The 14,617-nt window shown below is 43.7% G+C and overlaps 1 non-coding gene across 1 annotated transcript; it reads right to left on the bottom strand.

Annotated features, from left to right (window-relative positions):
• Nucleotides 1-1,018: 1,018 nt before the first annotated feature.
• LOC145782649 (U6 spliceosomal RNA) lies at nt 1,019-1,123 on the bottom strand. Its single transcript, XR_014290875.1, has one exon. It is a non-coding gene; the product is annotated as a U6 spliceosomal RNA (small nuclear RNA).
• Nucleotides 1,124-14,617: the final 13,494 nt, after the last annotated feature.

Consider the following 14,617-nt stretch of genomic DNA (forward strand, 5'->3'; position numbering starts at 1 on the left):
TAAACCAGTTTCTGCTCGACATAGCCTACAGCAGGGGTCACCAACTGACGGCCCGCGGGATGCATGCGGCCCGCCACGCTGTATCGCTGCGGCCCGCGGAAGGTATCAGCGTACAAGTATAACCAAAAATACTTTTCTTGAGGAGTTAAAGAGCACGAAGCCAAAAAATACTTTCCGGGAAGCATATTTTCGCTTTGCATACGATTCCACCGACCGACCAATCAGATTGTAGTTCTAGGTGGGGGTTGCTTAAAGTTATTCCAATGCGATGTCCAGCCACACTGATCCAGTGGTTGATTAAAACGTCTGTTTTCGAATTTCGAAATTGTCTGTGAGCATAGGGTTGCTTATTTTAAGTTTGCAAATGTCATGTAAACACTAGTGTGCGTTTCACCATTATTGTGTTTCACGAGCAATGTTCTCTTTATGCAAGTTTTTGTTGGCAAAATAGGTTGGTGTGCCAACTCAATTTATAATAAATTGGCAAAATCTTATATATATATTTAAAGAATTTTTCTGATTATAGGCAGGGGCGCTGATTGTAGGCAGCGATTTTTGACTGGGGAGCAGGATTATGAAGAAAAGGCACTTTTGTTGCAGAAAGGCCATTTTTTTAAAGTTTTAAGATGATATATAGCGATAATGCTGATCTATCAGTTCATTAATTATCGAGCAACGATATAATAAGTGTATACAAAGCACAATGGCACGAAAGGGCATCATGCTATGTTATAACGATGTAACCTACTGTGATACAGACCTTTGTGTCGTGAATATTACTTTGAGGCAATAATGAAAGATTACAATTTGGCTAAAAGCGAATAGCAGAAATTGTTAAATTGCAAAATGTGCAGTAACTTACATGACCTTAAAAAGGCACCATTGCCCTCTCTGCCCCCCATCCACAGAAAAATTGAGGGCAGGGGGTGCATCCGCCCCCCTGCTTCCGGCGCCCCTGATTGTAGGCTATTATAAAAATATTTAGCTTAGTAGGCCTACTGCAAAATGTTTTTTTTAAAAGAAATATGGACGCTTCCCGATTTTGCGTGTCATCCTTGCGCAGGGGCCATGCTAATTTTCTCTGTATCGTTCCAATTTTAGAATACGTTCTGACGAAGCAAGTCCTGCAAAATGTTAATCAACAAATTCTTGCCACGCTGATAAGCACCGCAAGTGACAGTTGTCTAATAATAAAAGAAAGACGGTTTTGTAGACTCTCACAAAAAGGACCAAAACCAACTCATTGCTTTTTTAGAGGGAAGACTGTTCATGAATTACGATAGAATTACGATTTTTCGGTGATTTCCACAAGCGTTTGTTTCATGATGCCTGGTTTCTTTTTCCCTGTTATTGGAGCCTATTTTTCGCTGATATGTTTGCAGGTCACTATTGTTGCCTGTATTGCGATGTGTCAAACATTTCCTTGTTTACTGAAATTGTTAATTGCAAAATATCTTTTGTGAATTGAAGTGACAACACCACTCTTGCTTGGCGATGCATATTCTGATTTTTTTTGTTTGTCGTATCCAGGTTTACACCTGGTAGTTGAAGATTTAGATTAAGTGGACGGGAAGGCAAGGAAGCCAATCTTTGTGTCCACCTTCAGGCATGCCTTTAGGCTAAGTGTCTTGCCATAGACACAGCCGCATGCTCTTGAGCGGTGTCGAACGTGCGCCTTTTCGATTGCCGTTCCAGGGTTCTCACCACTCGGCTATGCAGCCTGATGAAACCGCGGTTCGCCTCTCTATAAGTGCGCAAAACAAGTGGCCTCGTTTATTAGGCAATTGTTAAAAAAGTCAAAAGTGTTATAAAAGGAGCTTGGCCTGCCAATAGCGTTGTTCGATTAATTTTGTTCCTGCGGTATTCCAACATATTAAATATGAACAACATGTAACGCTGGATACTGGGTACGAAATGCGTTCTTTTCTAGCATAAGAGTCAACCTACCTAACATTTTATTAGTGCGGCCCACCACAGCTCTTCTTAGTGCCAAAGTGGCCCGCATGCAAAAAAGGTTGGTGACCCCTGGCCTACAGTGTTCAATTTTTGTCCCAGGAATCAACTCTTCAAGCAATATTTTCCCTACTTTGTGTGCACTAACATCCTAAATTATATGCCATTGTTAACAATTGCGATATTCGTGAATTCATTTGAGGCTTTGGGTACCGGAATCAATATATTTGAACTAGCAAATTCAATCTACAACACTTTCCACTAGGCTGTTACTTAACACTAAGCACGCATATGCGCTGCGATTTGTGACCGTGTTAGCAACTGAAAAAAAACCTTGGTGTGAAGATCACAGAATTGTTCAAAATGTGAGCTCAGTATTACTGTGCTTGCAACTGCATGGTGCTATCAACGTTCAAAACAACTCGGCTCCAGGTTCCCTGCGGTCACAGACACGCATATTATCCCTGAATACAGGGGGGGTATCGCGAGTGTCATTCGCTCATTGTCGCCTGGTTTGATTGCAAACAAGTCAATTCTATGTAGTTGTTTTCCTCATTGTGTCCAGAGATGTTGCACCATAAGCAGCCCGCATTGCATCCGCATGCTCTCCTTTGCCTTCAGAGATTTAGGCCGAGCATCGTCCCTTCGGACTGTTAAACCAGCGTCTTGACAGATTGAAAGAACAGTTCAGTACAGTTACAGTTCAGTATGAATTTTGTAGGATGTTATGTAGCAAACAACATTCACACCATATGCTCGTTTCTGTACAACAAGAAGTTTTGTTGCTGTTTTCTCTGCATAGTCTTCAATGGACTTCATGCCATCTTCCACAGAAGTGAACCACTACAACAATAATAATAATAATTGTATGCGCTGGCAAGTAAACACAGTGCAACCACACGCCACGTAGGCTAACTGACAAAACAAGTCGGCTCGCAGTCGAGAGCCTGCATGTTCGACTCCAGCCACCCACACTTGCTGTTGCTTCTCTGGGCAAGAAACTTTACGATAATTGCCTCTACCCAGTGATCGATTTCGAGTAATGGATAGTACCAAATTTCAGTCATAGGTAGAGTAGACAACAGGAAACAGACATGCAGTCGGCTGCAGCGTGGGTCAGGTGTACGTCGGAAGGCGTACACCGATGCATAGCGCTTAAGTTCGCTTTCCCGCAATGCAGGATAAAGATAATAAAACAAACAAGTAGGCTAAATTGTTGATCTCCAAAATACATCACTACTTTTTGTTAAAATATATACGGTTACCACTCTCAAGAGCCAATTCAAATATCAGCACTTTTTGTAGTATAAATTGTTTATTCTTAAGAATAGATCTGACTCAACTGTAACAAACCTTACCTGAGTTTCATGATGATCATTCATGATTTCTACTTGCGTTTTTCTGCACAACGCCGTCAGCTATGAAGCTAATGCAAATGTCGTCCATTTGGGTTTTTGCGCGTTTTTTTACGACACGTCACAGACAACGTAGCTTCTGAATGGCTCGAGGTTTTACAGGCAATTACTGAAATTTTGCTGTTAAAGTGCTTACCTTCCAGCTTAGGGTTTCCGAAGGAAAAAAAACTGATCCGTGTTTCCAATTTAAATTTGAAGTTTCATAACTGATTTTCTTGAAAAGTTGAAAGTTTACGTTTAAGAAAGTTTAATTTCTAAAAAGTTTACGCGGCAAGCGGCGCGGCTTTGTCATTTCATCCTTCCACGCGGCGCGGCACGCGGCGAAAAAGTCAAAAGCGGTCGCGCACGCGGCGCAGCTTGCATCACTACTCTGGACAACGACCAAAGTATCAAAAGTCCCCTTCGACAAAAAAAGTAAAATCAGAAACCAAGAAAACGTAATTATGACGTCACAAAGTTAGAAGAATGGAATTTGCATTCTTAAAACAGTAGGTAAACTCAAAACTCGCTCGATCAAAATACTCTCGGATTGTAAGATCTGATTTGCGTAGCCTACTAATTTTACTATTTGCGAGTTGCGACCCAAAACTTAACGCAAATTCGACAAAAGAAACCATTGTTTCTTGCACTTTACATTTAAAATAAGGCTACATCAACGAAAAAGGAAATTTAAATCAACGAAAAACATTGAAATCTTCAACAAAATATATTGGGCTCATCTGAATGTAGCCTATATAAGCATGTAACTATCTCCACAACGAACATCACGTTCACCAAGAAAAAGATTTGAAATGTGACATAATATTAAGTTTACCAGACCATAGCCTAAGGAAAGGCCGTAGGCATTTCTGGATGGTTGGTTGGTTTTAAATCTTTATCCTCGGACTGACAAAGCCTTGATTGCTTATTCCTGGTAGTTTCGCAAGGAAAATCTTTGTCCTTCTGCCCTGAACCAAGGTATCTTGGGGTGACACTAGACAGATCGCTCACATACCGCCACCATTTGGTGTCACTGCACAAGAAAGTGACATCCCACAGTGCGCTACTCAAGCGCCTGGCAGGCTCTAGCTGGGGAGCGAGGAGTGATAGGCTACTTTGGGCATAGCAGCCTTAGCCCTTGTCTACTCTTCAGCAGAGTAGCTTACTGTGCACCTGCTTGGTGCTGCAGTGCTCACTACCATGGCATCGATATGCCATATAAACAGCGCCCTGCGCACAGTGACCGGATGCCTGCGTCACACACCATTGGACAATCTCCCATTCTCGCTTCTTCTCTTTATCGTGTTTCACACGGCCGTAGCCCAGAGCATCACGCAGGCTCTTGCTCTATGGTTGAACTCGGCCAAATCCTGTGCAGAGCACCTTGCTTTTAGGTCAGGGCATTCGAGTAGATGTTGCATCGTTTGCTCCTGTCCGCATTTGCAACTTGTGCTCCTCATGGAATACCCCCAGTGTCTCATCAAGGTTTTACACCTGCCAATACCAGTTCTTAAGCGGTTGAGGCATCGCCAATACTTCCACGGTTCACGTTTTCCGGGAGGAAGGCTCTCCATGGGTGTGAGCTCCATATTGGCCAATGTCGGTCCGGCTGCCAGTCTCTCCTGCCATAGTTGAATCCGCACATTGGCGGCGACATCGTCATGACCTAATGGGACAACTGAAGCAAAGAAACTTTTTCTTGACTTCAGACGCCTGTGTGCTGGAGTTTGGCCATACAGTAGGTGTCTCAAATCTATGTCCTGACAATATCTTTCCTTTCTGCTGGTCACGCTTCTTCTGATGTTGGGGGGAGCAATTCCAGACAAAATGTGCAGCGACGTGATGATGGTTGGTTTGAGACAACCTGTAATCAGACGGCAGCTTTGGTTCAAATATGGGGTCAATTTTCTTGGCATGCATCTAACTCTCGCTTGCATCCAACCCGCTGAGCTTCGTCGCGAAAAAGCCACTTTGTCCCTCGGTCGACGGATGCTGGAGAGAGAGAAGAGAAACCTTTTATTTCGTCTGTTGCGACAATAGTACGGTACAATTATAAACAATACGAATAAAATAATACCATAGCTATCTAAATACCACAACAGACAGGAAGCAGCGAAAGACTATATCAGTCATCGAGTCAGCTGCTTCCCAGTTCTTAATGTGACAAATGTCAAGCATCGGCAAATTACGTTGAAACAAGATAGGCTGATGTTCAGTAATATTAATGAAAGAAAAAAAAAATCATGTGCTGCTGCGATCCTTAAGTGAAGTCCTGTGGTTTTATTCAAATATAAACTTTATTCCGGGTGATTAAAAATAGGAAAAACTTTTGAAATCAATAAACTCTTGTAGCAAGGGCGTTTAAACTTCAGTGCAACCAAGAAAAGTTCAAGCCAATAAATAGTTCAAGGCTACGAGTAAAAACATTTTCAGTAACAGTATTACAATACAAAAATAATCACAATTTAAAAAAAAGATATAGCCTAGGCCTATTGTTCTGTCATAAAAGAAATGGCTGAGTGACTCTCAGGGGTACCTGTTAGGCTGCATGAAACTAGCGCAATGTGACCATATAATTTGACAAACAAATTGAATAGAATGTAAATGAGAAATAATTGAGTGTAACCGAATAACACAATAGGTCAATAATGTTTTCTTCAGACAAAATTTAACAAAAATCACATCCAGACGACGTATCATTACAAAGTTTGAGCCCAAAATAACAATTTATGACAATTTTTGTCACTTTTCCACTGACATAAAGCAACAAAATTTAAATTCAATTAAAAAAATCAAACACTTCGCATTGAAATAAAAGCAAGAAAAAAAAAGCATTTTTGTCGATTTAGGCTAAGTGCGATTGATCCAAACTTGTCTGGCAGCTCTGCTTAAAAACTGACAAGGCTTGATTGCTGGCCAACGTTCGATTTTTATGTCAAAAACTAAGTAAATTATCATTAAAAACTCTTGCGCTGGTTTAATTAAATTGATTTATACCGATACAACACACACTAATCCAGAAAAGTTTAAAAAACAACTGAATTTAAAACAAAAAATTTTAGGACAAACTTTGAACCGATTTGATAATGGGCAGCAAACAAGATGTTACACAATAGAATATAAAACAATTAATCCACATGGCTTACTAATGGTTGTTTGATAAATTTTCTGGAGCCTAACAACCTTCTCCACCACAAGATCTCTGCTCTTCCAAACGAGCACTCCCGTCGACTAAAATCAAGACACCCATTCGTGCCAGCCGCTCAACTTCTGATCAACGAAGCTGATGAACAAAACATCTCTGCGGCTACTTGGGCGGACCATAAATGGAATTCTGAATGGAAGTCAAGCACCACCAGACTCTATTCGTTCATCCCCGACGCCGACACACGCCCCATCGGCCTGACACTATCAAGACAGGCATGGGTGCGCGTCAACCGTCTCGGTACGGGCGTCAGGCATTTCGGCTCAACCAATAGGGAGTAGCTTCATCCTCCTCCTGTGAATGTGGTGCCGAGGAACAGACCGCAGACCACATCATCAATGACTGTAGCCTACCGTACCATCTTCAAGCCACCTAACGGAGTGGAAGGTCTGCGTGTCATGGATGATGAAACCAAAGACTGGCTGCTCTTTAGTAGCCTTCCAGTGTAGTCCGAGAACATCGTGAATCTGGGATGGTAAAAGGATAGACCCTCGCCCCCCAAGGTTCACACGACGACGAGTTTCAACTTGCTGTGAAGCAACAACTATTCAATCTCCGCAGTTCACCTCTATGACGAAATTTTACCATAAGTTTACTCTTGTTGTTCTATTGTTGGAATTTGCCAATTTTAAATTACGTAATTACCGTAGGCTACTTGCCTTTTCTTTTAATCTGAAAGCGCTTTATGTACCTCCATACAAATAAGTTTTGCCAGATAAGATAACACATAATTTTATTTCCAAATTCAAAATCTATTCATTCAAAAATCAGTGTTCTAAATTCTGCAATTCGAACTCACAAATAATGAAATTCCTTGAGACTCATTTTGTTACCTCTGTGGCATCGAAGCGTAATTACGCCAGAAGCGGTTCTGCTGTCATCAGGGGTTATTAAACATTTCAATAAAAAAAAAACATAAACCCATGCACATCCATAGCCTATATGTTCTTACTGAACAGTCTGGTTTAAAACACATTGGAAATGAACTATTGTCATCAGAAATACTTGGATTGACTAAAATATCATTTTTTAGCCTTCGTAGCAAAACCATTCAAAATCTCATCACAATTTATTTGTTTCAGGTACCGTAGTCACTTTTATACACACAGAATACTTAGTGCAGTCTGAAGATAACCTGTCTCAAGACATTGTGAACTCCACAAGACTTCAAAGTTTCATCTCCGACAGTGGCCTTTTTTTGTTTTTGTTTGTCGTATCCAGGCTTACACGGTTTCACCCGGTGGTTGAACATTTAGATTAAGTGGACGGGAAGGCAAGGAAGCCAATCTTCGTGTCCACCTTCAGGCATGCCTTTAAGTGTCCTACCACAGACACAGACGCATGCTCTTGAGCGGTGTCAAACCGGCACCCTTTCGAATGCCGTTACAGTGTTCTCACCACTCGGCTATGCAGGCCTTCATACAACATACAACAGAAACGCATTTGCCAAGAAAGGTTTGGGTGCGGCTCAGTCGTCCGCGCACTAGTGTCAAGTTGCATTGCTACAATAAGCTGTACGCATAAATGGGGATGGCACCATCTGCGATCTGTGGGTGCTGCAAGGAGGAAAATACCGCAGATCACACCATTTGCGACTGTGCTACACTGTGGCAGATTCATGGGGGCGATAACCACCCCCTAAAATACAGAATGCGTTTGGTGCTACCTATTATGCGCGAAATGGTGTGCCTGTCCTGCGTTAACTTAAGCTAGATAACTAACAAACCCAATGACTGCTCGACACCTGCCCAAACGTCTAGACCGAGCCATTGCCACTGCTCGAGAACAGTAAAAGGCAGAGCCCCCTGGGCCCTGACCCTTAGAGTGGCAAAGAAATAAAACGTTCAAACAAACAAGTGGTTTTTAATGCATTTTTAATTCTTTTAAGTCTTGAAAAGAACCTCTTTTTATAGTAGCTGGTAATCATGTAGTCTAGATCAGTGCTACTCAAACTTTTTTATGCCGTGTACCGGCTGAGCACCTTCCATCACTTGGCGTCCCGGTCAATTTGCAAAAAAAAAGACAAGAGCAAAGTCATTATTACTTTTGTAACAAATACACAAAAAAACAAGTAAAAAATCACTTTTATTAATGGTCTTTCGAATTTTGATGCGAAGTGTGCGCTTGCTTATTTGCAACCAGCTTATCCAATTGCGGTTCAATGGAAGACAATCGCTACTCGAAGAGGAGCATGGATATCCAACGCGTTTCTGTGTTTTCCCCTTAAACAGCTCATGGTAGAAAACCGGCTTCACATAGATATGTAGAAGGGAGAAGCAGTGTGTTTAATAGCCATGGTCAGTAGCGTAGCCAGGAATTTTGAAAGGGGGGTTTTGACCACCCAGCGGCGGGGGGTGTGGGGGGCCTCCTCCAGAAAATTTTGAAAAATTACTTTGAATTTGGTGCATTCTGAGAGCATTTTCAACAAAAATGTGGGTACGAATATTCCTGTAAAATGGTGCTGTCTGGTAGCATAGCAAAAGGATAAGATCGTGTTTTCTTCGGCATTTTTCGGAAATAAAGCTAAGTCTCTGTGTTTTCTTGTTGCTAATTCCTGGCTGAGACGTTTGGTATTGGCAAAACTCGCTCTTTAAATGCAATTTTGTTTAAAACTAGGCAATTTTTTATTAGACTGAAAGCATCATTCTCAATATCGTGACGTCACACGCGTGCAAACGGGTTGTAACCCCCAAACCCCCCCCCCCCCCTTGGCTACGCCACTGGCCATGGTACACAGTCTCGGATATTCTTCTTTTATTTTGACCCAGAAGCTTGCAAGGGAGTTTGATTCAAAAGATTTTCGCAAACCTTCATCAGCAGATAGATCCAATAATTTATCTTTTAAATCAACACTTATATTTAACTCTTCTACGTTTACAGTTGGTGCAAATGCAAAGCTGAAACTATACTTTTCATAGGCTAATATGGGCTAACAGCTAACTCACTTTCTAAAGAAGAACAAGGTTTATAGCTTCAACAAATCTATGTAAAAACATGCTCAACTCACTATAATCATCTGATATTTTGAAGTCAGAGTGTGGCCGATCGATTGAGCCTCTCACTTCTCTACTCGTTAGCCTACTAGACGCTGCAGGTATGGTCATTGGTCAAGCACGTGGACACAGCACAAACACACAAAAAGGAGAGAGAGAAGAGAAACCTTTTATTTCGTCTGTTGCGACAATAGTACGGTACAATTATAAACAATACGAATAAAATAGTACCATAGCTATCTAAATACCACAACAGACAGGAAGCAGCGAAAGACTATATCAGTCATCGAGTCAGCTGCTTCCCAGTTCTTAATGTGACAAATGTCAAGCATCGGCAAATTACGTTGAAACAAGATAGGCTGATGTTCAGTAATATTAATGAAAGAAAAAAAATCATGTGCTGCTGCGATCCTTAAGGATGATCATCTCGCATCAAACATTGCGATACTTTGTTGAAATAATGGATAACAAATACGAAATAACATTTCTTTGTGACGTAACTGGAAGTCGTCGTAGTAGCGGGCCACCAAACAGTCTATAGCTGGGAAAGCAGATTGAACATTATCGTTGCCTAAAAATTATTATATAGACGTTCTGATCAACGTAAAACAAGTTACTCAATTTACAATTTCTCCTAACTGACCGCGTACCAGCAGCCAAGTGTTCGCGTACCGGCAGCGGTACGCGTACCGGCGTTTGAGTAGCACTGGCCTAGATAACCATTATAGTAAAATATATCCAAATGATTGATTCTACATTAGAGAAGGCTATTTAAATTATTTTGCTTGCATATGATTGAATACAGATCTGTAGCTTTAACAAGACAAAACGTTCTTTTCTGGCGGTTTATAGTTTTGTCTCATGTACGCTACAACGTGCAAATTTGTTCACCAGTAGAGGACTATAAAAGTGTGCAAAAATAACAGTTTGTTAAAAATTAGATAATAGTTACTTGTATGACTATCAACAGTCAGATCCAGATCACGCAGGGCAACTAGCCTACTGGAAAATGATCGATTCGTTATTAAAATACATTAGACCAAAGTGGCGAAAGCTTCGTCGAGGGGCTATGTTTGTACAACGACTGTTCGTATGTTAAATCTTCTTCGTCGTATGAGCTTTCTTCCGGACTATATGTTAGGGCATGAGGTCATCAGCCACTCGACAGTCTCATCATCCAGGGCCTTCGGTCCAAGCGTTCCATGTGGTGGTTGATGGATTGGGCAGTCATGGACGACATGGTCTACTGTTTGATCTGTGGCACCACACTCGCATCCCGGTGAGGGAGCCAGGCCCCATCTGCACATGTCTGAACGAAAGCGACCGACGCCGGTTTGTAGGCGGTTAAGCCGGACCCACGCAAGTCTTGCGAGGGACATTCCCGGAGGGTAGGGATCGACGTCGGGTAGGAAATCACGGAGTCTGGAGGTGTTGTTTTGCCACTCCATGTTCCATGTGTAGTTCGTCCAGTGTGCCGCACTTATTCCAAGATCTTCAACGTTGTTCAGAAGCTGTCGTGCGGTGGGCGCAAATGGGCGTCTTGATTTCAGTCGCTGCTGTTCTCCAGGTAGGCGCTGGAATGTACTGTGGAGGAGGTGGTCGGGGTCCAGTGCGCGACGAGCAAGGGGAATCATGGCTCCTTTACGGCGAAGCTCAGCAGGTTGGATGCCTGCAAGGATGGGAAGGCATTCCGTTGGAGTGGGACGCAGGCATCCAGTCACAGTGCGTAATGCGTCGTTGATGGCGGTGTCAATGTGGCGGGTGTGAGAGCTGCGGCACCACACTGGTGCGCAGTACTCGGCGGTAGAATGGACGAGTGCCAAGGTAGCTGTGCGAAGGGTTTTCGCGCCAGCTCCCCAGCCGGAACCCGCCAGCCGCTTCAAAAGTGCAACGCGCGCAGATAGTTTTTTGCGCAGTGACTCCGGGTGTCGTCGGTACGTGAGTGACCTGTCCAGGGTTACGCCGAGGTAAGTGGGTTTGGCGCAGTATGGCAGGCGTTCGTCATCGGTGGTAATGTTGATCTCACGTTTTGCTTCCTTGTTGTTTAGATGGAAGGCCGCCGACACTGTCTTTGCCTTGCTGAGCTGTAGCTTCCATTTCTAGAGATATGTCAATATAGTTGACATATCCTGGCTTAGGTTCCTCTCCATTGACTGCCAATCTCCGGCTGGATGTAGGAGAGCCAGGTCGTCTGCGTAAGCATACTTCCTGGAGATGGTGTCAGGCAGGTCATAGATGTAAGTGTTAAAGAGGAGGGGGGCCAGGACAGAGCCCTGAGGGACGCCGTTCCTGAGTCGACGTAGTCTACTTCGTCGGCCGCTACCGGTGGAAAGGGTAAAGCTGCGGTTTTGCACAAGTTCCATAATCATATGGACCATGTGCCTGTCAGGAAGGAGACGGAGTAGTTTGCAGGTAAGGCCGCTGTGCCATACAGTATCGTAGGCAGCCGTGAGATCGACAAACACGGCGCCAGCCTTCTGTCCTCGATGTCTTGGGTCATCAGAGTGACTTGGTCTACGGTTGATTTTCCGTGGCGAAAGCCGGCTTGTTCCCAAGGGAGCTGAGGGTCTATTATCGGTTCGACACGGGCGTAGATAAGTCTCTCGAGTATCTTGAAGGGGATACAGAGCAGAGAGATGGGACGGTAGCTCTTTGGATCCCCTGGGGGCTTCTTCGGCTTTGGGACTGCAACCACTAGGGCTCTTCTCCAGATTCTTGGGATGCGCAGGTGACGCAAGCAGCAGGAAAGGAAGTCTTCTAACCAGGACCTCATAGTGGGGGGAGCTTGGAGTATTAGTTTCGGGCATAGGTGATCAAGGCCCGGGGATTTGCCTGGCTTTAGGTGCTGGAGGGCGGAGGCAAATTCCTCTGGGGTAAACTCACCAGAGATTTTTCCCTCGACAGGTGTTGGGACCTTCCAGAGGTCAGTCATTTCCTTAAGGACGGACTTGTCTGATTCATGGTCTCTCGTTCTGTGCACTCCAATTTTCACAAGTTGTGAGGCGATGGCATTTGCTGAAATGGGGCATTGGCGACGAGGGGCACGTGATCTGCCAGTGAGGTTTGCTGTGCGGCTGTAGTGCGTGAAGTCGATTGAGTCGATGGCTTCTGTCCTGCGCTCCTTCCTCTTTGAATCCAATCTTGCCAGCAGGGCTGTTGCTGAGTTGGAGGTGGCGGTGCCCTGGGGGGAACGGAGAAAGTCGCGGTAGAGCCTGTCGCACTCCACATCCCAGCAAGGTATGTAGCTTTTTCGTCGACCTCGCGGGATGGAATCTTTTGCCGCAGATATGATTGCATCACAGAAGTCCTGGTAGGCTTCGTCCACTTTGATGGTGTGTGGGGGTACCTGCGTAATGGGAGGTACTGCGGGAGGTACTTTGTGAGGAAGCTGTAGTGTTCCAAATCGGCCTTTCTGAAGTTCCATCGCTTGACAGGCTTGCTCGGAATAGGTGTGGCGAGCAAGGGGGACGTGATAAGCGAGGGTCGATGTTGAGACCTTGGGAACTTTTCTAGCACACGTCTGTCCGGCTGGCGATCATCAGGGTCATCACTTGCAAAAGCCAGGTTTGGGTTCGTGCCAGTGTTCCAACGACTGGAGAGGAAGCTCACTGCACCCTTAGGATCGTATAAGAGGGAGAGGTTGTTGTTGGTTGCCCAAGTGGCCAGACTTTCTCCGTCGTTGTTGATGGAGTTGTAGCCCCAGTCAGTGTGGTGGCAGTTAAAGTCGCCAGCGTAGAGGCTAGGGTGGAGGAACACTGGGATGGCTGTTGATGTTATCCGCGAAGGTGGGGGCTTGTAGACATTGACGATGTTGTAGCCTGCTACATCTACACAAAGCCACTCGATCTCCGATTGAGCTTGGGATTGGTCAACCAAGGACCAGCTCAGCCGGTCATGGACAAACGTGGCGAGGCCGTGTTTCCTGCTGCAGGTTGCGCCTGCGAGTGTGAAGTTGGTTAGTACCAACTTATCCACAGATGTGCAGTGGGTCTCCTGGAGGAGGATGATGAGGGCTTGATGCTTGGTGGCCAGGTGCTCGATGATGCTGAGCTTGCTGGTCGTGATGCCCTCGGTGTTCAGCTGCAGTACGGTGGGTCGTCGGTACTTTTCGACAGTGCAAGCACTGCCGTGCCCTGAAAAGGGCATTCCCCTATCCACCCTGCGCTGAACAGTCTCGTTAGCTCTAGTTTGGCAAGCTTCGTTTCGCATACGTTTCATTTATGTTTCGTATGATACTGACGGGGGGACCACGTGAAGGTGCTTGTCTTCCTCCCCAGCATGTTAAATGAGATATAGACATGAAAGTTTGTACTTAAATACACAATGATATGTTTTTCATATCAGCGTTTATATAATTTGACGTATTGTCTCGTTGATCAAGAATGCGACTTATGGAAAAGCACCATCTTTTCTTCATTGACATGACATCACTTGACATGACATTCGATTAATAAGGATTTCCTAATTTTAGTGTTGGCAGATGTTTTCTAAACTTCCAGCCCAATTTCTACATAACAAATTGTCTAAAAGTAGCCCACTCGTTACAACTTGAAGCAAGCTTAAAATGGAAATGTATAGAAAAATTATAAAGAAAAATTTAGTAGAAATCATATTTATTTTATAAAAATCAGCTTGAAATATAGTTGCCCCGTTAGCACAGTGTAGGGAACAGTCAGTGCTGCAATCGTAAAAAAAAGCACAAGGTATACTGTCAGATTTGCCAAAATCATAAATAATAGCCTACACAACTTGTAAAATACTTGTCTTCATTCTACCATAACATGAACTATCAAGATCAAATTGGACGAGAGGTCCAAAATTGTTTATTTTTCTATATAAACATTCCAAACAGCTTGCCGAGAGAAATCTACAAAGCTTTACAAATTTATGATCTAGTACCTTTAGCTGATCGGTGGTTTAGCAGACAGGATCTTATATATTTTTAGCGGTAAATTGAGCCACAAGTGGTCCATTGCAATTAATAAACATCAAGCAGCTCATATTATCAATGGTTCTCAATAAAGGTTAAGTAGTTAGTTAGTAGTTGTCAAGAATCAGTAAGGATAGCATAT

The sequence above is a fragment of the Aplidium turbinatum genome, chromosome 13, assembly GCF_918807975.1.
Source record: "Aplidium turbinatum chromosome 13, kaAplTurb1.1, whole genome shotgun sequence".
NCBI classification, from domain to species: Eukaryota; Metazoa; Chordata; class Ascidiacea; order Aplousobranchia; family Polyclinidae; genus Aplidium; species Aplidium turbinatum.